This window comes from Astyanax mexicanus, chromosome 17 (assembly GCF_023375975.1).
Source record: "Astyanax mexicanus isolate ESR-SI-001 chromosome 17, AstMex3_surface, whole genome shotgun sequence".
Taxonomy (NCBI): Eukaryota; Metazoa; Chordata; class Actinopteri; order Characiformes; family Acestrorhamphidae; genus Astyanax; species Astyanax mexicanus.
Window position 1 is genome coordinate 19,372,901 of NC_064424.1, and position 23,705 is coordinate 19,396,605.

Consider the following 23,705-nt stretch of genomic DNA (forward strand, 5'->3'; position numbering starts at 1 on the left):
ACTAATATTTCCTCATTCAAAAAGGTACTTTAAATGAAATAGCTGAATAGTAAGGAAAAGGACAGTTTAACAGTTTATATGGACAGCACATGTGTCAAAGGCTACATTTAAATTACCAGGCTGAAGTGACTCAAATCAGATTTTTTGCTCAATGTGTTTCAGATCAGATTTTTTTTATGGCTGTTTAAATGTGCCAAATCTGTTTTTTTTTTTACATCAGATTTGAGTCATTTTTATATGTGGTCCTAAATCGGACACGTATCGATTCATGGACATGCGACATGAATGTGAACGGAAAAATTCATGTGCTTCTCTCTTGTACCCACACATCTCTTGATGCAGCTGTGCAGCTATAGCTGCAAAAACAGCAAAAACAAACAGCCTGGCCTTTTTTTCACCTACTCACTCCAGCAAAAGATGCTCCATATATGAGCTGCTAACGCATTTATTTCCCTTTATTAAGCTACGAGTCTTCTCTCAAATATGTGAGATGTTTCAGGACAGATTCATTCACATTACACACAGATACAGCTCACTTACATTTGTGAATCTGAACCAGAGACTGTAAAAAATATGGACGCCGTGTCGCTGTTCCCATTCATTTAATGAAAATGAAGCCAAAATCTTCTGCCATGTTGGCGATCCTGAAACCCGAGTCTGCGCAGTAGAGACCAGAGGAGGCAGAAAGACTGTGGAGAGACAGCCTACTCATTTGAATAACCCCGCCCCTGAGGGCTGCCTCAAGGTCACAGGCTGCAGAGAGGAGCAGAGCGGAGCTGACAGTCTGTGATTGGTCCCGCCCATAACCAGCCATTTTACAATAACCACACCTGTTTTAAATAGAGCTGAATAACGTTTTTAAAAACGAATTCTGTGGGGATATAAAAATTTGACAATATAAGCAGAGGTTACACTAGCTGCTGCACTTAAATAATGGAGGTAGAATTACAGTATATTAGAAAAAAACGTGATTGAAATTTGTCTGTTTTGCCATTGAAACCTATGGGGATGGGTGGGGTTACACAGCTTTCTGCAACCCAACAGCAGGGGGCGCCCGACCTGTGGTGACTTCACTTTTGAGAGACGATACTCTGTCCAGCTATACACAGTCTATGATCTGAACCATCAAGATAGCCAAATCTGATCTGAGGAAAAAAATTGGAATTTAGCAATGTGGCTTGTAATGTGAATACAGCCATAGATGCTTAACTATTATTCAAAGATCGTGCAACTAAATATTAAGTGAATTAAAGGTGCAAACAGAATATAAATGATTGGAATATAATGGAATATAAACTTTACCTTAATACTAACCCTTAAACTTAATCTGTTTTTGTGGTTTTGTGTTGTAGTCAGAGAAACTTGTATCGTGTCGAATAAACTTCCCGGCCAATCTAACTCAATAAAACATCCATTTTTAACTTCAAAGAACTTAAAAATGTTTTTTGAGCTAATGAACAATACCTTTAGTAAAATATGCATGTGGCAAGCTCTTTTATCAATGTTGATTAGGTAAAATATATGTATATTTGCATATTGGGCATCAGTGGGTTGTCTGTCGCCTGAATCTATCTTCACGTGGGTGTCCTTTTGTATTTTATATATTGGGTATCTGTATTGCGGGTTATAAGAGCAAGCGTGTTACTATGTGGCCTACAAAAAATATAGTTTGAACTTTTTCAGTGATTAAAATTATTTTACCTAAATACCAATTCAAATTTTACAATTTACAATTTTATTTTATAAAGTTGCCAAAATGATTTCAATTTTTAAATTTAGGTAACCCCTTAATACTTAAAATAACAGTAAATTAAAGTAAATTCAAGAATTTCTGTGGACAAAATTAAATCACGGAAAAATTAAACGTTACAACTTTACATCTTTAATGAGTCAAAGCAAGAATATGACTTTTTTTTGAGGATTATATTCAATAGAGACTGCATCAACAATGGACCATCCAAATAAAGTTCTACCAATAACTGATTTGTTCAGTTAAAAAACGTGGTAGATTTATGGTTGTTTCTTGAAAGGACTCATTTAACATTTTCAACATTTCAATACTTTTTTTATAAAGCACTTTAATATAAAGCACTTCGAATGACCTCTGCATTTATAACGTTTCACCCAATTAAACCCACCTTGGCCCAAACTCACCCAAAATCTACAAATGTCTCATAAATGTGCGGCCATATCTGTGTAGGACATTCAACAGTGTGTTCCCAGTCCTTTCTGTGGCTACGTGTCCCTAAACTCAATCAGCAGCTCAGTTAGCGTACCACCTTCTGGCTTTTTTTATGTAATTGCATCTCAGACTATCCTCTAGGAGCATCCATTAATCATGGTGAGAGATTCTGCAGCGCGAATCTCAACTTTCCCCGCTGTTGCCAAGGCATGATTAGTGGCTAACCTGCAGGCATGCGTTGGCTCCCTGTCAACTGTTCCTATAAGAATGGCCTGTCAATCAGCACGGAGCAAGGATAAATTTAGCCAAAATAACAATTATCAAACTTTAGCAGTGATTTATGCAAGCGCTGAAGGACTGAATTAGAATCGCTTAATAGCCAAGTTCACGTAAGGCCCGTTTCAGCAAGCTCCCAGACAAGCGACAGAAAAATGTAAAATTAAAATGAATTTAAATTGTATTTGTAAACTGTATTTACAGTGCCTTCCATAATGCTTGGGACATGTTTCTTGACATCTCTTTGCTCTGCTTCTGTAGAAGCCTCTGTATTTTTATACATGATTCTTCTGTGAACAGTAGATTGTAAGACCTTCACTCCTGCCCTCTGAAAATTGTTGCTGATGTCACTAAAATTTATTTTAGGTTTTCTTTACAGCAATCACAATGTTTCAGTAATCAACTGCTGTGGTTTTCCTTGGTCTATCTGTTCATCATCTGTTATTTAGTATACCAGTGACGACTTTCTTCTTCAGGACATTTTAAACAGCTGTTCTGGCTATGGACAATATTTGTGCAATGATTCTGATCTTGTTTTTCACCCTTCTACAGTGTTTGGGACACAGGCATCTTTTTTTTTTTATTCGACATGCTGCTCTGCTACACCGTTTAAAATATTTTAAATAAAACCTTTCAGAACGTATTACAGTATACATTCCAGACTTTTAAAACAATTTAAAACACCACATTTTCATTTTTCATTTTTACAGCACTATGGCAAGCAGACAAAACTATTTTATATTAGAACATCTTTTCAGCACTATGTAGCAAAACCACTGCTAACCACTGTTAACATTTTCATATTCCTACCAGATAATGTTGCTTTTCTATTGAGTCCTGTATTAAGTCCTCAATAGGCGCGTTTCCAACGGCATGGTGCCAGTGCTGGTGTCAGGTTCCCGAATGGTTCTTTGCGTTTCCACTGCAAAATCACAGGTTCTCGTCCAAAAAAGCCGGTTCCGTTCTGACCCCACAATCATGCTGGTCTGGAACCAGTGAACCTGTGATGCGAGTGGCCAAAGGGCGGGGCACTGAAGCGTCTCTGGGGCAAAGTTGTTTACAAACCTCACCTCCATTAACAGCTAAAAGCAGAAGCAGCTAAATGAATGAAAAAGAATCAATCGTGGTCCACCGAGGATCAGCAGCACAAGTTTCAAGAGGAAAAAGGAAAGAAAGAAGAACGAAAAAGAGGTAGCCAGGTTAGCTTTTAGCCTTTCCTCTACTCGCTTCCCCATGTTAACACTTTCTCTTCAATATTTTCTCTTCCAAAAGTGACAAACATCATGAGATAACAGTTTATAAATTGGTTACCACATAAAGTGTTACCACATGAGACGGATTGGAAATGTCCAGATATGTATAAGTTGCGAGGTGTTATCTTGGTAGTTAGGTTAAAACTGGTTTGTGTGCTAATGTCAAATTGACACCAATTATCAGAGTTTGAATGTCTTGGTTAATCCCAGGGTTTTTTTTCCTGCCACTGCTGCCACCATCTTGCCACTGTTGTCATCACTCCTAAGAGGCTTGGACCCACATGTCTGTAAAGCTGCTTTGTAAGGCCTGATAGTGGGTGCCATACGAATGGGATTCATTTTATTTTTTAAGGACAAGACAAGATAAGACAAGACCATCATATTCACCATACTTGTGTTGGATGCACATATGGATTGGTTAGGACCCAACAATGAAAAATGGCAGCATGCCGGGCTCAGGTATTGAGCCTTAAAGGCTGTCATTGATAACCCTGAGCTCGAACAGCTAAGCCAACACTGCCCCGGCATTTATAAGGGCATTTAACAAAAACATCATAGAAGGTATTCTCACAAGTACTAATACCAATTTCTATCCTATTACTTTTGGCGTTCCAGGGTAGGGCTCCTTTTTAAATAGGAAAGTAAATATTTTGTAATTAACACCTCGTCACCTCGAATAATTATCCAACTATGAAAATTTCACTACATTCGTTATCAGCTTAATAGCTAGAACCTGCTGGGCTTTTCAGTTTAATTTAGTTAGACTACGGTACTTACCCTCATTTTAACAAAAATCATTACACAGCAATTTGCGGTCTGTATCTCGCACTCGCCCTGATTGAGGGGAATTTAACTGATGTCTCCAAATTTCCATAATTAAATAACTAAGATGTGCACAAAGTCATTCAGAGTGGCTCGGAGTGAAAGGCTCTATTCTAGAGAAACTTATAGAGTCACAATTGGTCACAGTGATGGCGATAGGAAGCAGACATTTGAAGAGTTTAAAGGCTCTAAATGCTACATTAATTGGAGACATTTATTACAGATGAGATGGTTAGGAATAGGTCTGAAATTTGAGGCAGGATATATATATACATATATTTTGGTCAAAAAAGTGTAGGAAAACTATTCTATTCAAAAGCAAAATAAAGGTTACCAGGAACAATGATTCTTTTATTTTTATTTAGACTGATATGGGCAATATGTATTGAGCTACAGATACAAAAGCAGTGTGTAACACGCATAACACAACATGCCAGACATCCATCTATACTAGAGTTGTAGAGGTTCCTAAGTGTGTCCAAATAATCTTGTGTACGGTATTATCTGCAGTTTGTGGGGTAGGAAGTGGAGTGTTAATAGCACATCATATAGCAAGCTGAAGTTGGACTTGCTGGTGTGTTTTGGGTCATTGTCCTGCTGCAGAACCCAAGTTCGTTTTAGCTTGAGGTCACGTACAGATGGCCGAACATTCTCTTTTTTTCAAGATTTTTTGGTAGACAACAAAATTAATTGGTTTCATTTATCACAGCGAGTCTTCCAGGTCCTGAAGCAGCAAAACAGCCCCAGACCATCACACTACCACCACCATGTTTAACTGTAGGTATGATGTTCTTTTTCTGAAACGCGGTGTTACTTTTAGACCAGATGTAATGGATACACTCACTTTTCAAAATGTTCAACTTTTGTCTTGTCAGTCCTCAAAGTATTTTTCCAAAAGTCTTGAGGATCTTTAAGGTGTCTTCTGGAAAAAAATGAGAGGAGCCTTAATGATCCTTTTGCTCAGCAGTGGTTTTCATCATGGGAGTCATGAACACTGACCTTAACTGCGGTAAGTGAAGCCTGCAATTCTTTGGATGTTGTAGTGGGGTCTTTTGTGACCTCTTGGATGAGTTGTTGCTGCACTCTTGGGGTAATTTAGATCGGTCAGCCATTCCTGGGAAGATTTTCCATTTGTGGAAAATAGTTCTCACTGTGGTTCACTGGAGTTCCAAAACTTTAGAAACAGTTTATAACCTTTTTCAGACTAATACTCTTATCTCAATTACTTTCTTTCTCATGTGTTCCTGAATTTCTTTAGATCTTGACATGATGTGTAGCTTTTAAGGATCTTTTGGTCTACTTCGCTTTGTCTGGCAGGTCCTATTTAAGTAATTTCCTGATTGGGAACAGGTGTGGCAATAATCAGGCCTGGGTGTGACTAGAGAAATTAATCTCAGGTGTGATAAGCCACTTTTAAATTGTGTTTTAACACTTTTTTCACAGGGTGATGTAGGTTTGGATTTGTTTTCTCCCTTCATTGAATGAAAGCCTTCATTCAAAAATTGAATGCAATTTGTGTCAACTTGTGTTGTCTTTGACTAAACAAGCAAAAAAAATAATAATTTATGAAAGAGGCAAACACTTTGTCTTCATCTTATATTGTTGTAAATATTCCTTACACTTCTGTTCTGTCTCCTGCACTGCTTTAGTATTGCAAATTAATGAGATAATAAAGGCTTATCTTATCTAATTTTAAGTATAATATATTGTACATATTTTACATATCTTGAGCTATTTGTTTATGGCATGTTTTTTATGGTTTTAAACATACTTACAGTCGTGTTCTTGTTCTGTCTGTATCCACAGTGCACTGTTTATATACAGTATGAGCCTCATTTACATCACTTACAACACTGTCATGAAGCAAGCGATGATTCAACATGGCCGTTCCCACCGGTGAGCGGTGACGCTGGAGTATTTCTGCGGCTGTGGTCATCGCAGATCCAGTGTGCCTTAAGGTGCGTGGCTTGGACTCGAGCCGAGGGAGACAGGGAACAAGCGACAGCATAGGCCGACCTCTGGGCATCGTGTGTTTGGCAGATTATGGTCGGCCTGCTCCCTTCAGCAAGCCGCCCAGTCATCCTCAAAATGCTCCCCTGTGCCACCGCCGCTACCCAGCGAACAATGCTATTATCACAAGCTACCGTCTGTGCAGCTGACAGAAAAGTGTGTCTGCAGCTTTTGGCAGACGACAGGAGCCCTGTCTTTGGCTGTGGACGTGGCAAAAGCCAGATAAACTGTGTGTTTTTTTTTTAAGCTTGTTGTTCAGCGTGAAACACAGCCCTCAGGACCCGTCGCTACAGTAGCTCATGTGAAAATCTGACAATGGCGTTTATAGGACCAAGTTCGTTCTTTTAAGGCAAGCTCTTGAGAGGGTAGCAGTATGTGGACGAACATTGTCCTGTTGGGATAGTGCACTGGAGTGTGAATTAGTAAAAGTTAAAGCTGATGTCCGTAAGTTTTGGGATTTAGGGCCCTCTCTGGTGAGAATGGGTTATTGCACAGAGCATGCGGAAGAATCATTTTAAACTGGGCGGGTGTGATGCGGTCTCCTTTCAGAGTGGATGATTCTGATTCCAGGTTATGTTCAGTCAGAGATAGAGAGAGAGAGAGCTTGTCAGTCAGAAACTTGACTTCAACTACACACTTTGATTTTACTATGAGTAAATGAGCTACTGAACTCTGAGTTGCCCCTTCTGAAGTCTCCATTGCTCCACCAGCCACTCGCGTTCAGTAAACCTGACCTGGATCCTCTTTTAGAGGCTGTACGTGTGACGTAAGTACGTAAAGACGTGGCCAGAAGAACTCCCGCGAAAAGCTACCCGACACCCCAGTTTTTAGAATGAATATATTAGGCTTAGCAGGGATGGTCGATTCAGCAAACTGGTACCATTAAACATAATATTTTGTCCCTTCACCACTCAGAAATGCTTCTGCTTTCAGTTTAGAAACAAAATAATACAAACTGCTACTTTAAGGTCACTGCTTGCAGGACTAATGGCTGGAGTTAAATGGCTGCGTTTTCAGCTTTTCATCCAACAAATTGCCTACAATTCAGGCACTTTGATATCTTTCAGGCATTTCTCCAGCTTTTAGCTAGTGTTTAATTTTATTTTAAATGAGCGATCACCACAAAAACAAGTGAAATACAGGCACTAAAGACTCTGATGTCAAACTGCAGTAGTCCATCTGAAGATCTTGTTTGAATATTGCACAGGAAGTGTGCATTTAGAAAATTAAGGGCCGCTGCTTGCAGGATCTATTGAAGTAACGAAGATGGGACTTGTCATTGAAGGTGAACCACTGTTTTTCTGCTTTTGTCTTGGAGGTGATGACCAACAAATCCATGTGTGAAAAAATTGTGGTCTGTGCCAATTCCATACGATGTCAGATCGATTGTGGCCTACAATAAAGGTGGCAGCTGGCACCAGGATGTTAGCAGTATGTGGACGAGCATTGTCTTGTTGGGTACAATTCCGCACAAGGCACTAATGTCCAACCACAGTGGTCCATCTTAAGATTTAACAGTGGTGACAATATGCTTGGCCATGTGCATTTGTGTTTCCAAGGCAAGCTCTTGAGATGGCATCGGTATAAGGACAAGCACTGTCTGAACATCCTACAATGGCGGCCTAGCATTTTGTTGTTTCTGGCTGGCAATGTGTTGAGTAGCTGGCTAGCAGCAAAGTCATGTTGTTTTGTTAAAACTGGGAGTGTGCCAGAGCAGTCAGGTGCCAAAAAGTGTCAGGCAGAGTGTCCTTGTCGCCACCTCATCAGCACCTCATTGGAGAGCAGAAACGTTTGACAGAGGAGCCTAACTGCGATGGCTGTCTCCTGCCAGAGACTCCTCTGATATGGATGTCTGCTCCTCTCTTCTCGTCCTCCTGTGAAGCCGAGATTAATAGGCAGACTCTGGCAGGCAAATACATAAGGAGATGTGAAACATTCGCAGCGACAGAATTTTTTTTTCCACCAAGCTTGACGGCTTCTCTAGCGGGCGAAACTACAGATGCCTGGGCGAAAAAATCTCTTCCAGGTAAGGACGGGCACAGGAACGCGCCCATTCCTCATGTTTTCCGCTGCAATGACAGATCACTCTTGTTCTGAACAATTACACTGATTACTTTATGCTTTGCATCCTCCTAACCTTTTGCTAATGAACACGCAGATTTATGGCCTACTAATTATAGCTTCCGATGAAAGGTTCTCTTCCAGGGAACTAAGCATAAAACCACATCAGCACCATCAGCATGGACCACTGTCATTTCTGTTTGAAGGGAACTTATGTAATGGGCAGCATTAAAAAGCAAGCTACACTGATATATTATTGACGGTTCAAGGCACAGTCTCTATTAAGTGTGGCATTTGCTCAAGAAAAACATTTGTTTGGCATCTGGAAGTCGATTTGGCTCATGTACTGCAGGCAGTAATGTTGTCACCTTCTAAAATCAACCACAGGCTGCCAGCTCAACTGGCAACTCCAATTACAACTCAGGCCCAATAGCCATTTAGAGTTGCTTCTTTTTCTCCAACTTCTTCTCATTATTCAACATTTGCAGCACTGAATCCAGGAGACTGTATAGTAGAACTGGCTTGGCAAAGCTAGCAACATCCTCAGCCAAGCAGCCATTGGATTGTTTCATTTCATTTCACTGTTAGTATTTCTGCAGAGCCTCTAAGGCGACAAAGTGGTTGATTTTAATGTGGCTTTGGACTTAAATTTTATTGTTTTTCATCTCATAAAAGAAGAGAAACGGTTCATTAAAGGAGCTACAGAATCTGTCACGATTCCTCAATTAATTAAAAGACAAAATGAGCAATTCGGCCCCAGGAATGTTTTAATTTCAGACTTTAAATCAATGGTTGAAGCCTCAGTTATCTCTTGTTATCTCTTGGTCTCAATATTTTGCCTAGTTGCCTTAATAGATTACATTCAAGCCTTAATATCCCTAAGGACCTCAGATTTAGGTTAAGGTTAGAACTAGGGTTAGGATTGAGGTTAAAGTTAGAGAAAGGGTCAGAACGATGGCAGGATTGGGTTTTGGACTGATGTTAGGTTTAGCACTGCAGCCAGGAAGGTTAGGATTAAGCTTTGTGTTGTGGTTTAGGTTCTGGACTGAGGTTAAGGTTTTGGCCAAGGCTAGGTTACGTTTTGCTTAATGGAAGTTACATATTTGGCCTGGCCAAAAAAATGTTGCCACCTCAGTAAATGATCTGGGATTGCTGCAGTTGGTCAGGTCTAGGTTCAGCAACAGTATGTGCTGAAAGAAGAGGTCAGCTAACTACCCGGATATACTGAATATAGACTAGGTTATTCCATCAATGGATTTTTTTTTCTTCCCTGATGGCACGTACATATTCCAAGATAACAATGTCAGGAATCATGGGGCTGGAATTGTGAAAGGGTGATTTAGGGAGCATGAGATCATCCTTTTGACACATTGATTGTTTACCACAGAGTCCAGACCTTAACCTCATTGAGAATCTTTGGGATGTGCTGGATGGAGAAGGCTTTGCGCAGTGGTCAGACTCAGCCATCATCAATGCTGCAAGATCTTGGTAAGAAATTTATGCAACACTGGATTCAAATGAATCTTGTGATAATATTGTGTGAGATTACTGAACCTTTTCAAAGGACCAGTCAAAATGACTGGTTAATGAATAATCTCCATTTAAAATGTTTCGTATTCCAAGACTAGGCTTAATCCTTGGGAGTTTAGAAGTTTAGAAAACTGACCCATAATTATCCACTGTGTTAAGGCCTAAATATAAAGTACTGTACTGTCTCGAAATCTTAACTAATTCATCAATTCATCTTTGCCCTCACTATTTTATCACGTGGCCTCAATATACTATCTTGTGGCAATGTCCTACTAAAAATATTCACCTTGTTGCCTTATATGCTCAGTAGTTTTCTTGTTTATCTGAGGCACCTTTAGCTGTAGGCGAGTTTATTGCCAGCTTCTTTATGCTGGAACTCACAGGCAGGATCGTTCATGCCCAATATGCCCTGCTGTTTATGCACCATTATGCCCCACTGTTCCCAATCACCCAGTTTTTCTTACTGCGCTGCGGGAGGCACATTGCTGCCTGGTACGTCAAATCAGTCTCCCTCAGGCTTTAGTCAAACGTCTTAATGTGAGAGTATATGCAAACCCAGCTGTTTTCATATACAGTCCACCAATCATCCCAGGAGATGCGCTAAGAGGCACCATAAGTAGAACCCAGTTGTGGCCTCGCGCTGCATTCTCCCTCGGCGAGCACATGTTCTATTATTCAATAGTTGACAGGCTATGGGAACCTATGCACTCTGTGATGGAAGTGAAAGTGAAGGATGATTCCTTGGCGTCCGCTAAGGACGTTTCCTTATCATCTGTTGCGCAAACACAGTGCAGGCAAATGCCACGGCGCATATACTCCCAACCAAGAAGACGATCCAACAAGCTAATGGCACCTCTGAGGATAAACGAGCCCTCACAAGCTGACAGATAGAGCTAATATGTTGTGAACATATATATAGCACGCATATAGCCACCCTTCTCCATTCATAGCTCAGTCCCCCTAACAGGCTTAATACACACACACAGCAGACGAGTCAAGGGCATGCAGTTCTTCAGCCCCTGTGAAGCAGATGTCTGCCTTTCAGCCAGGCAATGCAAACCTGTCCAGCTACTGAGTGTAACTACAGTTATAGCACAGCTATAAGTTGACCAGGCTGCAGCGGTGAAATGTGGGTCAGGGGAGAAGCCCCCTCTATATGAGAAAAAAAAGCCTGAGGGCGATATACAGTACCTTTCAAGCCAGAGTGGTACAGTAATACAGTTATAGTATAGTATTTTACCACCCCCAATGTTGTGTTCCAGAGATAGAGTAAAAAAAATTGCAGAATATGAGGTAATCCCTTGCTAATACTGATGACTTTCCCCTAATAGCCTGTTTAAAATTATGTTTGTGGGGAGATATTTGTGGTAAAATGCTTTATTTTGCATTCTTCTAAAAGACTGACACAACTCCAGACCATTTTTTTTCAGTAACAAGTGATCTGATGTGTTACTATTTACAATCCAGCATTCAGATTAAAGATTATTTAAGTCACTATGCTTTACTTTTTGTCAATTTCCTTAGTAAAAAGATACGTAAGTATCGTCGCTTTATTGCTGAGAACCTACAAGGGTTGCTTCTGGCCCCAACCACGCCAAAATAACAACAGGCTAGCGTGCTAACAGGCTAGCACTCGGCTGAACACACACACTCACACAGTGAGACCCCCTCTCTTTCCACCTCACACACACACACACATACACATTTCTTTGCCATGATATATATATATATTTTTAAATGTTGATCCGTTGTCCTCATATGGAGACACTGCCCATATCATCTAGTGGTCACATGACAACAATACACTCAAATGATTGAACACAAGATGACGGGAATCCCAGGCAAAAGTTTTTACATCCAGTCTAAAAAGAAACATGGATCAGATAAATAATTTCCACCAAATTTCATGATTGAAACTAGTTAATTTACTTACTGTAGAAAATTAAAGCTAATCTGAAGCAACATAAAGCTTGGAGGTCTGTAGCGACTGACTCTGCAGAAAGCATGTGCTGACCCCACGTGGTTATTTTACGTTGACAGAATGAGTTTGAAATAGCTTTCAGTCCCAGTCGCTTCCACTTTGTTATAATAGAACTGACAGTTGGCTGTGGAATATTTAGTAGTGAGGGAATTTCATTACTAGACTTGCTTAGGTACTGCATCCTATCACAGGACCATGCTGGAATTCACTGAATGAGTGACCCATTCTTTTATTAATGTTTGTAGACTCATATGGGGACAGTAATTTGTTTCAACATTTAAAAAAATAATATTGCAATTTGGAATTAGAAGGACCAAAAAGTAACTTTTAACTTTTAGTTTTGTACAGTAAGTAAATTAACTAATTTCAAGCGTAAAGTTAAATGAAACATTTTATCTGGCCCAAGTTTCTGTCTGGACTGGTTGTAAAACATTTTGACTGGGATTCCTGCCATCTTGTTTTCGATCACTCAAGTGTAATGTTGCCATGTGACCAATAGATGATATGGGCAGTGTCTCCATATGAGAACAATGGGTCAACATAAAAAAATATATCATGGGGCAGAAATGGAAGCAGAAATGTAATGTCTTCACATGAGGATGCAGGGTCTCAAGAGGTTGTACTTGGGTAGCATTCTTAGAAAAACATCTTCACTAACTAACCACCTGTTCAAAGATTACGGTTATATATAAAGATGGAAGCTACACTTTTAGGGCATCTCAACATGCTTTGCCTTTTCATCCTTCAACATGAATACCTACGCAGCATTAGGCAGATGGTTTTAATGTTGTGGCTGATGTACACGTCTGTGTATAAAAGAAAGATTCCATAAAAGAGTCTGTAATATAGTCTATGTATCTTGGGTATTACTATAATAAGTGTATACTGTAATATAGTGCATAAATAAATAAATAAAAGTAGAGCCTTCTGCCAGGGGGGATATTAAAATATGACTAATGTTCTGTATGGAATGGGCTTCAAACCCTGCTGAAAAATCTCGATCAAGACCAGTTTTTGCCAGTAGCTGGTCAAGGTGGTTTAAAAGCTGGTCGTCTGGAAGAAATATATATACTAGTAAACTAGCTGGACATCCAGCTACTGACCTTGATTTTGGTCATTCTGGTCAACCAGCATGGTCTTGCTGGTTGATCGGCTTAGTTTTGATGGTCTGGCCATGCTGTTTTTTTTGCAGCAATCTGAGGTATTCCTTTTTGTATACTTTAGATGAATCAAAGGAAAATTGATTTAAGATTTCAGAAATGATTTATCCAGGTGCACATGGATTTTCAATATTATGGCTTTATACTGTATCAGTCAAAGGTTTGGACACACCTAAAATTCAGTTTTTTTTTTTTCATTATTTTAAAATTTGCTGTATTGTAGACTAAATGTTAAAATCATCCATACTATGACAAAAATATGGAATTTTTGAGAAAACAAAAAAGTGATAAACAAACATTTAAAAAAACATAAAAAAAAGTCTCAGTCCTCAAGTACAATAACAAAGACCATCAGAAACAATATGACACAACTGGCTCTCATCAGTACTGCACTAGGAAAAAAGGACCCAGAGTTACCTCTGTTGCATCAGATACGTTCATCAGAGTTACCAGCTTCAGAAACCACAAGTTAACAGCAGCCCAGATAAGAGCCACCTGAATGCTTTATACATTTTACTACATGATTTCTTGTGTTCCTTCATAGTCTGGACGGTTTCAGAATATATTTACAATGTAGGACAACTGATATTGTGGGTTTAGAAGAGCCCTCACCTTTCAAAGCCTTTAAATAAGCATTGATTCAATGTTAAAATTTTAACCCTCTCTGGCATGGTGTTCTAACGTTGTTTTTTGCCACAAATGTGTCAAAACATCACATTAAGTTTTTTGTTTACTACAAAAATGTTTTTTTTTTGTCTGTTTGTTGCCTTAGGATAACATTATGATGGGAGACCCCTTTTGTTGGGAATAGACTAAAGCTGTGGCGGTTATTATTTCTTTTCGGAAAATAACCAAAATCTGCACCATAGAGGGTTCCCTGCTAAAGAAAATCTGCAAAGTCATCCAAAAAAACATAATCCATTAACTAGCTTTTGACCAGCATAGGGTAGGTTTTTTTATACATTTAACTACAATTATTTTGTATGTGTTCCTTCATAGTCTGGACAGTTTCAGAATATATTTACAATGTAGGAAAACTGACATTGTGAGTGTAGAAGAGCCCTCACCTTTCAAAGCCTTTAAATAAGCATTGATTCAATGTTAAAATTTTAACCCTCTCTGGCATGGTGTTGCCCTCAGGCAACAAACCACTTGTTTGATTATTGTACCATTCCTTTCATTTTTCTAGTGTTGTTTTTTTGTGTCAAAACATTAAGTTTTTTGTTTACTTACTAAAAAAATGTTGTTTTTTTTCCGTTTATTTGTTTGTTGCCTCAGGGCAATATTATGATGTGAGACCCCTTTTGCGTTGTTGAATACACTAAAGAAGTGGCGGTTAATATTTCCTTTCGGTAAATAAATAAAATCTGTGCCATAGAAGGTTCCCCCTGGTCATCCAGTTAAAACGTAACATATGCTGGTAAGCATTAAACTCATTAACTAGCACTTGACCAGCATAGGTTAGGGTATTTTATTTCACACAATGTTTAAAGGTTGTTTTTCCATCATTAACATTAAAAGCCATTTAAAGTCAGTCAGGAAATCTGTAAATCCTGAATTATCTTCAAAAACTAAAAAAAAAAAAAATCATTCTAATTAATTTATCTCAGATGTGAATCAGCCTTGTCTGAACTGATTAGTTTGTGAAGACTTTGTAAACGGCTAGATGACTTTAGCTTTAGCTATCTATATCTCTCCTTCTGGTTTGACTGGAGGGGAGCTTAAACCTTCTTCTTCTTCTTCCTCTTCTTCTTCTTCATCATCATCCCCCTCTCCTCTCCTCTCTTCTCCTCCTCCTCCTCTTTTTCTTGGTTGAAGGGGGGAGTTTCTCCGTCAACCAGCAGCAGCACCAATCTGCGCGTGCAGGAAGGAGGGGGCGGGAAGGTTAGTTTGTAGAAGAGGGCAGATTCTGCTCCACGCTCTCGGCTCTCCCCTCAGTGTGCGCGCGCTTCCCGCGTCTTTCCAGCGATAGAAAAAAAAACACACACACACTTCCAGACCCGGCTCTGACTGGACCTAAAACAACAGGACGGAGAGGAGAGACTGGGCAGCTTCTGCTGAGAGGAGAGGAGGAGAGGAACTCGCTGAAGGACGAGAGGAAAAGTGTGAAGGAGAAGAAGAAGAAGAAGAAGGAGCCGCAGAAGCAGCAGCAGCTTTGCGCTCGTGCTGAGGTGAGCTGGGCTTTTTTTCTCCTCTCTCGTGCGCTACGGCTCGTGCGCTATATGTTCCCTCAGAAACGTCTGGAAAAAAAACTATAAGGAGGAAAGACCGCAGTGTTTCATTGACGGGTAACGTTAACTGTGAAAGTGTGTGTGTGTCTGTGGTGGGTTTGTGGTGAGGAGGTGAGGTGAGGAGGGTGTTTGGGGGGCGTATTTGTTGGAAGGTCTAACAGGTCTCCATTCGTTTAAGCGCTTCTGAGAAGGGGAAGAAGTGTGAGGTGATTAACGTTAACCGTCCAGGCAATCAATGGCCGCTAATAGTATAAGCCTGTGTGTATATAAATATAATAGGGTAACTATATATATATACACGCTGCTGTTTGGGTAAAGTGTGAGAGGATATATAGTGTCTGTGCGTCTGAATGAGTGTTTTGAGCGTGTTTACAGCTTTATAACGCCTTTATTGAGCTGTTTTTACAAATAAAAAACACAAACAAACACAGAAATTGTCAGAAACGAGCGGCTGTTTTTAGCACTTTAGCATTTAAACTTGAAATCCTATTTTTTCCCCTAAGCTGAGGTAAGAAAGCCGAGTCATTTAGCTTAATCTTCACTGTACAAATAAACGAAATATATATACCGTTATACATAACCTTGAAAAGGTTGCTCAAAACTTTATTATTTAAATATTTCATATTTCAAATTTGACACACGTTGCCTGTATTCGACTTTGCAACTTCGCTGTTGCTATGATTTATCATGTTCTCTCACTCTGTCAGACAGAGAAAGTGGTTGTAACCTTATCAATATTGCTGTATAAGCTATATAGCCTATAGCTTAAACACCAGAAGCTATAGCTAGATATGTTTTCATTAAAGTGCCTGGAAATGCTCTATAATGCTATAATAATGCTTTATAGTCTCTATTACAGGCTAGTGAAGCATTCAACTGTTGCAATTTTATCTAAAAAAAGAAAACAATGCCTCTGGTTGTTTGTAACTTTGCTATATTGGTATGATTTATCAGGGTTTGTATTTTTTTTAGGTCTCTGCCAGACCTGAGTGCTCTCTTATAGCCTGTAGCTAGCTTTTATTATAGCAATTATATGCATTAAGCATTGTAGTGGAGATCTATCTGCCTTCCAGTTTGTATCGTGACCAGTGTTGCAGTGTTTGAGAAAAATACATCAGATTGATTTTTCTTTCCCCTCCTTTTGATTTTCTGCTCACTGGTGAATTTTGTGAAAGAAACTATAGAACTATAGAAAAGGCAAAACCCAGAAAACAGATAATATTCCTTTTTTAAAATATAAGGACGGAAGAAGGTGTGGGTGTTTGTATAGAATGCATGTTTCTTGTATGTGTGCTGAAGAGGATGGTGGGTTTGGAGGTGGAGGGGGGGGGGTTGAGGGGTAGGGGGAGGGGTTCATATGAGATGGATGGGGAAATAGAGAAAGAGAGAGAGGGAGAAGAAGAAGAGAGAGATTGAGCTAATTACACAAATGAAGGCAACCTTCACTATGGTTCTAGTTATCTGTTGCTTTTTTTCTGTTTTTGTATGTTTTCTACCACAAACCTAAACCCTCTAACTGCCATAATGGCATCATCTAACAGTGAATGACACTGACATACTGAGATGAACCTGTCTGGGCTCTTCCATTAATAAACGACTGTCCTCAAGATTGAAAAGATGATCTTTCAGCCTCAAGTGCATCGCAAAGGACTGTGGATATGAAAAAGGAAAAAAAAAGAAGAAAAAAAAAATGAAACCTCTAAGGGACATCAGCCAGCGCAGAAACGAGAGGACGTTGTCAGGCTCATCGGTTTTTAACATGGAGTCTAACCTGAATGTAAAAGGCACACACACACAAGCACACACATGGGAAATGGGGTAGAACAGATTGAGAACGATACGATAAAGATTCACAGCGACTGTAGCCCGCATCTCTCAGATCTCCAGTCACGGCTGGAGAAATGGTGGCAGTGGCAGGTGAGGAATGAGCCAGGTTAAGTGCTAGAAGTTGGAGGTCCGTAGGCTACCGGAGGGCTCCTCCCTCAGGGGAGCCATTTTCAGCCAGCCAGATCCACTCAGGCCCGTGTTAAAGTGTTACAAATATACCCTCGCTGGGTTTTAGCACCTCCTGAAGCCTGATAGGAGTCAACACCAGTATGGGAAGAGTGAGGAACACACAGATAGTACAGAACATCTGCCTGAATGTCTACTGTTGCACATTGCTCTTTGGCTGCTAAAATGCAATTAATTACTTTATCGCAATATGTACCTTTTAGTTAGTGCTTATTTAGTGGACTCAGATTTTACTATATGGGTAGCACTTTGCAATAAGGGGACATTAATTAACAGGACCTATGACAGTAAAACATAATGGTAAATGGCTGTGTAAAATATGAACTAATAGTTTATTGGCATTAGTTAAGGAATTATTGATCATTAGTAAACTTTAATGCTATTAGAATACTGTAAATCATGTTAATTGATAATAAATTGTGACATTACTCAAAAATGTTGTAATTATTAATAACGTCGTAACTTATGATCATTGATAATTAGTTGAGATATTCTGTCATAAGTACTGGTAATTAAGGTACCCTTATTGTAAAGTGTGACCACTATATGTTCCTTTTAAGCTTAACTAAGCATATATGAAGGTAAAATCCAGTCTTTTGAACAGCTCTGTTGAGCATTTTTGGATAAAAAATATTTTCTATTTTTGCTGTTGGGCAAAAAACATTTTATCTTCGTTTTTCAACTTTTTTTTCTGCATAATCTGAACCTGTTCTTTATATTTTTTTTAACATGTCACAATCATTGGACCAATAGAAATACTTCAAAATGACATGGTATCAACGCTTATAGACTTCTTTTCAAATATATATTTTTTGTTCTTGTGTAAAGGTTTTTGCCTGACAATGACAATTTTCAGGACACACAATTTCTATTAGGTTACAGAGGATTTAAGGATGGGTTGCTGGCTGTTTTAAGACTAATCCAGTTTTGATCCTTTGTTTTTACAGCTGTGGCATTAAAGAACATCAAAGGATGTCCTCTAGGTGGCTGTAACAGATATTATAGACCACTTAAGTCAAGCGCCTTTCTGTAGACCCGGACATGCTCATGTGTGGCACTCTGGGCCTAACCGAAATGTTTTAGAGGAATAATGTGCTTTCAACAAGGCTTGTTAGAATCCCAGATCATTCTGCTTGTAATCAGCAGCCATATGATCTCCATAGTTGTAATGAGACCACAACTGGCCTTGCTCGCTCAGGGGTGGGTTGATGGCATTTCTGCCCAACTAGTAGTGGGAGCTTGGCCAGCACAGGCATCTGTTGGCTGTTGTATTAGAGCTAGGAACCTGGTGATTTCTTCCTGGATTTCCAGTGATGCTGTATTGGCAGTAGTTTAAAAAAAAGTGGTTTATGACTTCAACTGTGTCAGAGGAGGCATGTGCTAGTGTTGGTCACATTGCTAGTGATAGTGGGAGTTATTATGAGTTCATAACAAATTGAGGAAATTGAGGACAAGTGGGGTCAAATTGGAAATATTCAAGGATTCAAGGAGATTTTATTGTCATTTCACATAACATGTGGTACAAAAATTGTATTCCTACGGTCCAGTTTACACCCAAAGAGCAATTTTAAAATAGATGTATATATAAAGACAAAATAAAATATAATAAAAATACAATAATAAAATAGATAAGATAAATACACAAAATAATGAAGGAGTAGGGAAGTATGAGAGTGCTTCATTAAACCAATGCTGTATTGAGACCACATAAAGACATGGTAAATCATATAAAAAAAAAAAAAAAACAGGCTTTTGGTTAAAAAGTTACTACAGCTAATGTTACTATCCTAGCCTGTACAGCTGATAAATCCAGTTTGTGAAGAAGTAGTAAACTAGGAAAAATGCATGATTATGGGATGCTTACTGCTTTATATATAGAAATTAATGTGGTTTAATGATTACTAGCAACAGTTTTAATGAGCATTAGCCAATTTATTTTGAACTAGGAAGGAGTAAAAAATAAGGGTCAAGAGGTTTTCTCTTAAAATAGCTGCCCAATAGCGAAGTTCTTATCCACCCTCCGCCCCAGAACAGTGCCCCATTAGTAGAACTGCTACAACCGAACCACAAAAAAAAAAAAACACACAACACAAATAAACCCTCACAAACAACATAAACCCCCTAAATTACCCCAGCAAACAGAAAGGATGACCACTGAACATACTGGGTCTAATGTGATAGAGGTGAGTTTTTGAAAACGCCATTCATTTTTGTTATTGAAACAAATATGGGCATATATGGGCATAAAAACATGGTTTTGATTACGAAATTACAATGCAGCTTCTCGTCTATTGGTATGTTCACTGTTACAAAAGTAAGAAATATTTTTAAAAAGGTAAATTAAAAAGTTTACTGTCTTAATGTAAAATTTGCCAGTGGAACAAGAATCATTAACGTAATATCTGTAGATCATGCGTCTTTACCGCGTTTGAGGTGCTTTTCCTCCAGGCGTTTGTTTGTTTTTCACTATTTTTGTAGATTCTATCAAAACCTTGTTTGGAAGTACACTCCCTCCACATCTTTCACTGTTAAATTATTACTGGTTAGAAATGAGATCATCAAAGAAACTCCATTCCACTGGCGAGAGCACCTCCAGGACTGAACAGCGTGCTAGAGAGGGAGTTGGCGTATACTCACGTCATAGGAAATGAAATCATAGCATATTCACAGCACTATAAATTATTGATTTCACATCCGTAGTAAAAAAAACAACATATATCAGTTCAGGGTGTGTATCCTTATACACACACACACACACACATCAATCACTGGAGTGTTTTGAAGAATTTAGGAGCTGAGTGATCAGGGAGGTCAGTGGGACTGTATTATAAAATATTAAGCACACTATAAAATGGTAATTGTAAAAAATGTAGGCTATTAACTTTAAGGATTAATTAGCAGCCTAGACTGTGTGGCTGTAATATTTATAGAAACACAAAGACATAAGGATGTCCTCCTCAGGCTGCGCAACCGCTATCAGTCTGATTAGAGATGGCATGCCAGTATCGATGTATATGGCTGTCGGGTCGATATCACCAGAAAGTGCTGGATCAGAATCTGTGCCAGTCCTGAAACAAATCTATCCTGAAAGAAAACACACTCACTCACTCATTGTGTGTTGGAGGTCAGCTGTCTATATCTTCCTGTGGGGTTGTGATAGAGTAGCATAGTGTTGGAGTATTATTAGTATGATAGCATAGTTTTAGATACTCATTAGTAAAGCAATTCATTAAAATATATATATATATATATATATTTACATTTATCTCTCATAAATTATATTAAATGAAGCATTAAACATCACATATCATGCTTTGTATCATTTTGCACAGTTTATTACCTCTTCACAAACTGGCTGTTTATCTGCTGAATGAAATGAGCTGTACAGGGCTAGGATAGTAGTGTATTTTCACATTATTAGGCACAATTAAAACATCCGCGCGGCTTATGTATGAATTTTATCAGTTAGGTTGTAAGGAGCGGCAAAGTCACTCCACTAAAGTACAGTATAATACAGGAGTTTCAGTTTATTTTTCCAACACAGAGGCTGCAGCAGTATTAGCATTAGCCGCTAAGCACTAGCTCTTTCGTCGTACAGAGGTAAGTATTATCGGCCTATAGCCTGCTGCTAACCCTGGCTAGCACTGCTGAAGCATCATTAGCATTAGCCGCCAACCATGCTAAGTACTAGCTCTTTTGCCATTCAGAGAAGAGTATATTAAACTATAGCCTGAGTGTTTACTGTCATTAAACAAGCTACGTGGGATGAACCGCTAACTTATATCGCTCAGTGTTCCTCACTGTAGCGCTTTCAGGTTGCATTAATGCACTAGTGCTAGCGCTTAGCCACTAATGCTAATTCTGCTGACCCCATTTCCTTAGTGAAAATCTTAAATTTTACAGCTTACTGTAAATAAACGGGAGAACTTTACTCACCAAAATAAACAGTTTTCAGGAGAGAAATCTGTGTAGATTAACATCCAGCATTCTTTTGTTTACTTAGCTTAGCTTTTTAATTGAATATATATAATTGCTACTATAAATAAAGGTTTTGAATCTTAGCTAGTTGAATTTAATTTACCCTTTTGTTTAAATTTATATGTTTGGCTGTCTAGACGGTTCACATTCATGAAGATAAAATCTGGTCTGAACATTTGCATTCATGCCCACAAATCGATTTTATATTCAATATTGGACCATATTTGAAAATGATGTTAATCTGGTTTGACAAAATTGGATATACATACGTCCACACAGTCCACTCTCAATCACAAATGATTGCGAAAAACCACTCAAGCCACTCAAGCCTGGTGTTTTGAACATGTCTCCTGTGACTGCTTTGGATCTGAATTATCATCTTGGTGGGGGAGGGGCCAATTATGATATAATGCTTAAGTTTTCTTTGAACATACTCCTCAGTCCAAATTGAAGTAATGCACATAGTTTTGTTTATGCACCAGCCAAGAGTATCGCCATTATCCATTAGCTTGTGGTGTGGTCTTCATGGTCACAAATATACATTGTATCCTGTTCACATCTGTAGTACATTGTGCTGGTCACCCTGTATGCATGTTCATGACAGGTATGAACAAGGCCATTAAGGCACAAATTAGATTTTAGTCACTTTAGCCTGGTAATGTGAATGCAGTCAAAAACATGCATCATAGAATCTTTTGTGCTTAATTTGAAATTATAAAATTGCATTTGATTCATGTTTCTTTTATGAAGGGCTGGTGGCTGCTGGTTTACTTGTCTATTATAGATGCAACCAATTCAGCATCCTTCTAAAATCCGCTTAGTTCCATCAGTAATCTCTATGGAAAAGGAGCGACACTGTTATTCCCATTGGTTTTGGCAGATATTTTTTCATCTTTGTTTGTTTTCTGGGTTTACTACTACAGATGGATTAATTGGTCTTTTGCTGCCAAGCGTCACCATCGTTGCAGACTTAGTAAGTGTGAATGTTCACCTTTCTGAGGCTTAAACCCTTTGGCTGTGGCATTCCCCAGTCTGAAAAACTGTAAATTTAAATTTGTTTGGTTTGAACAAATGAAAGATGGCACGACAGGGCTTATCCAATTTTCAAAGAGAAGCATAAAAGCCTTTCATGCCTCCAGCAAGGACCGAAATGGAATGTAGAGCTAAAACATAATGGCTGTAGCTTTAAACGTTGTGAAATTCAGCTCATTAATCATTTGTGTACCTCAAAGAGGTACAGGAGCCACATTTGGATTCATTTGGATGTTTTGCACTTGCTGGTGTTGTTCTGGTTCTGTTGATGTGTGCAGAGCTCATAACGGGATGACTCCTTCACTGTGACTGTACCTAAATGGACTTTTCCATGTTGCCGCGTCTTCACGCTCAAGGAGCACAGAGCCTCTTTCACAGTTTCAACAGGAATTCCAGGCAGTGGGGGAAAAAAATCCAAATTTACATGTCTGGACTGGGTCAGGTTTTTAAAGGCTTACCTTTTAACAAAAAGAGCCAATCAGCTTGCTGGTTATGCTGTGAATGGTGGAGTTGCTATTTTGAGATGCTACTGTATATATAGCTGCTATCTCATAAGTATAGGTAAATAGACAATGAAATCTTGTCTGACTGTCTGACCACAAATGTGATACATATTTAATCTTAAACTCTGTGTTCAGACTGCAAGGAAATTTGATTTATTTCTCAAATCAGATCAGGTCTTTGAGTGTTTGGACTGACTAAGGCACTGCCACTATGATCAGGAGATCACTGGTTCGAATCAGTCATGCAGCTCGACATCAGCTGCCGGAGCCCTGAGAGAGCAAAATTGGTCTTGCTCTCTGTGGGTGGGTAGATGGCTCTCTTTCACCACATCACTCTCCAGGTAATGTTGGTCGGCAGAAGGCGTCTGTGAGCTGATGTATCGGAACCGAGTTGCTGCGCTCTCCTTCAAGCGCATTGGCTACACAGCAGTGCTGCATCAACAGCAGCTCAAAAAAGATGCTTGAGGCATTGCTAGCTATAGGGGAATACAGCTGAATAGGTGGGATAATTTGCATCGCTACATTGAGTGAAAATCTGCCAATGCAGATACAATATACACATATATAGCAAATGTTTTATTTGGCTTACATTTTAGCTTTCAACTGTATGAAAACAATACAATTTATTGAATGAAATGGATTTTAAAGTAGCAAGGCCAGTGTCATGCAATTA

At 39.0% G+C, this 23,705-nt stretch overlaps 1 protein-coding gene across 1 annotated transcript in view; it reads left to right on the plus strand.

The window, feature by feature from the left end:
• Positions 1 to 15,167: 15,167 nt before the first annotated feature.
• LOC103031495 (gamma-aminobutyric acid receptor subunit alpha-3) overlaps positions 15,168 to 23,705 on the plus strand; it is a 237,099-nt gene continuing 228,561 nt past the window's right edge. Inside the window, exon 1 of the mRNA XM_049466513.1 lies at positions 15,168 to 15,446. The gene's annotated coding sequence lies outside the window, so the exon portion shown is untranslated. The remainder of the gene's footprint in view (positions 15,447 to 23,705) is intronic.